General features: G+C 33.5%; 1 pseudogene; it reads left to right on the top strand.

Moving 5' to 3' along the window:
* Positions 1-2399: 2399 nt before the first annotated feature.
* Positions 2400-2519, top strand: LOC135533464 (5S ribosomal RNA; annotated as a pseudogene).
* Positions 2520-2772: the final 253 nt, after the last annotated feature.

Genomic DNA, 2772 nt, shown 5'->3' with positions numbered 1-2772 from the left:
ATTAAAATTGGAGAATTATAGGCCAATTAGTTTATTAAACTCAGATTATAAGATTTTAGCTAAGATATTGGCAAATAGGATGAAGATGGTTTTAAATGATATTATAGCACCTACACAAAATTATAGTGTGCCTGGAAGAGATATAGCTGATACTATTATTACACTTAGAGATGTGATAAATAAAATGAATAGCGATAAGAGAGGGGGAATTGTTTTAAGTATAGATTTTAATAAAGCTTTTGACAGGGTGGAACATGATTTTATGTTTAGGGTACTGGAAAAATATGGGTTTGGAAACAGAATAATAGGATGGATAAAATTATTATATAGAAAGGCAAAAAGTAGGGTAAAATGTAATGGGGTTTTAACAGATTCTTTTATTCTTGAGAGATCGGTGAGACAGGGGTGCCCTTTATCAGCATTATTGTATGTTTTATCGGTAGAACCCTTAGCGGCATACCTTAAAAAAGATAATTTTATAAATTGTGTAGAGACTCCGCAAGGAGGTTTTAGTTTAATTCATCAATATGCAGACGATACCACAATAACAGTTAGAGATGAGGGAAGTGTTAAAAGGGTGATGGAGTGTTTTAAAGTATATGAGCAAGCCTCAGGAGCAAAAGTGAATATGGAGAAGTCAGTAATAATGTATGTTGGGAAGATTAATGAGGGGACTTTTCCTTTTAAAATGGTAAATGATTATTTTAAGGTGTTAGGTGTGTTTTTAGGGGTGAAGGAACAGGAAGCTAGGGATCTGACATGGAGTGGTGTAATAAATAAAGTTAGAAAGGTGGTAAATATGTGGAGGGGGAGGTCTTTGAAATTAAAAGGGAAAGTAATTGTTGTAAATTCCTTGCTGATGTCAATTTTTATTCATGTCATAAATGTTTTAGACGTACCAGAATGGGTTTTATCGGAAATAAATACGATTTTAGTTGATTTTTTATGGGATGGGAAAGGTGTGAAAATTTCTTTTAAAACTTTGATTGCAGGTTATGAGGAGGGGGGATTGAAGTTGGTGGATTTAAATGTGAGGAAAAAAGCAATTAGAGTCAAAATGGTACGTAAATATTTATATGGTGAATTAGATTATGGATGGAAAAGATTTTTTAAGGAGTATTTGCAGGAGGTTGGGAGGATGGGGGACAATGGTTTATTGATGTGTATGAAAAAGGAAATGTTAGGTAATATACCCTTGTTTTATAGAGAAGTGTTTGAGGCTTGGGGGAGTTTTTACCAAATATTTATTATGAGTGTACCATTTTAGACAATATTTTAAATCAGCCAATTTTTTTAAATCCCAAGATACAGTATAATAATAAGATGTTGTTTTGTAAATATTTTATGAGGGCTGGGATGAGACAGATTGGGGACATTTTATATGAGGTCATTCCGGGGTTCCTTCCATGTCAGGCAATATTTGATAATGTGGATGAAGAAAATGATGAAATAAGTAGAACTACTGTGGAGAACATGTATAAGAGAATATTAGGATGTCTTTCTGAGGAGTGGGGTGTTTTAATAAATAAAGAGGTGGCTACAAGAGCAAAGGGTTTACCGGTTTTATATTATGAAAGTAATGGGAAGAAGTATGATTTGTCAGGTTTGAAAGTTAAAAAGGTTTATGAAAAATGTATTTTAAGAGAGATAAAAACTCCTGCTTCGGAAAAAGTGTGGTCTAGGGTGTTTGCAAATATAGATGTGAAATCAATATGGAAAAATGTAAATGTAAAATATAATTCTATAGAATGTGAAGACAATGATTTTAAATTGAAACATAATAGGATTTTTACGAACGTGGTTTTACATCAAATAAATTTAGATGTTAAAAGAGAATGTGATATTTGTGGTACGGGGGTGGAAAATTTTATGCACTTTTTTGTTGAATGTAGCAGATTAGAAGGGTTTCATAAGTTTTTAAAGGGGATTTTAGTACAACATTGGGGAGAAGAGATTGTTGCTGGGGTTGAGTGGAAGAGGTTGTTTCTTTTTGGTTTAACTGGGAAAAGCAAAGTTTTTAATTTTAATTTGATGAATTTTGTTCTTAGCCATGCCAGATACGCTGTAAGACTAAGAAGGAATTTGGGACATTATGAAGGGAAAATTGTGAGTGTGGAGGTTTTATTTAGAAGTATTCTAGAGAAAGATATAGAAGTAATATATAAATATGGTGGATGTAATTTTGAAAATTGTTTGTGTGGGGGAGCACTTTTATTGAAATTGAGTCGAATGGAAAACTTGGTTTTAATTATTAATTGGTTTTGGTGGATGATTGGGGTTTTAATAGGTTTTCTTTTCTTTTTTTTTTGATTTTGTAAAAGGATGAATTGCTCATCCTTTTTTATAATGGATTGAATGTTGTAAATATTATGTGTTTTTTTTCATAATAAAAGATTTTAAAAAAAATCCCCCCCCCACAAGAGTACGCCCGATCTCGTCCGATCTCGGAAGTTAAGCAGGGTCGGGCCTGGTTAGTACTTGGATGGGAGACCGCCTGGGAATACCAGGTGCTGTTCTCTTGTGTCAAGCATTTTTTATTTATCACCCAAATAATGCTTTTTATTGGACCAGTTTGTTAGTGCTCCCCTGCCCTGCCCTGGGTTCTGAATTCACATTTGTTTTTAGGCAGTCCTGTGTCATTAGTTTCGTTTTGAAAGTTTTGCCCTGTGGAAATACGAATCACTGATGCATTTTGTTCATGTCTTATGATTCACTTGGGCAAATGAATGGATTTTCTAACAAGTTGAAGGGATGGAGTTGATTTCCTCCTTA

This window comes from Oncorhynchus masou, unplaced genomic scaffold (genome assembly GCF_036934945.1).
Source record: "Oncorhynchus masou masou isolate Uvic2021 unplaced genomic scaffold, UVic_Omas_1.1 unplaced_scaffold_2385, whole genome shotgun sequence".
Taxonomy (NCBI): domain Eukaryota; kingdom Metazoa; phylum Chordata; class Actinopteri; order Salmoniformes; family Salmonidae; genus Oncorhynchus; species Oncorhynchus masou.
This window is presented reverse-complemented; position numbering and strand designations above follow the sequence as displayed.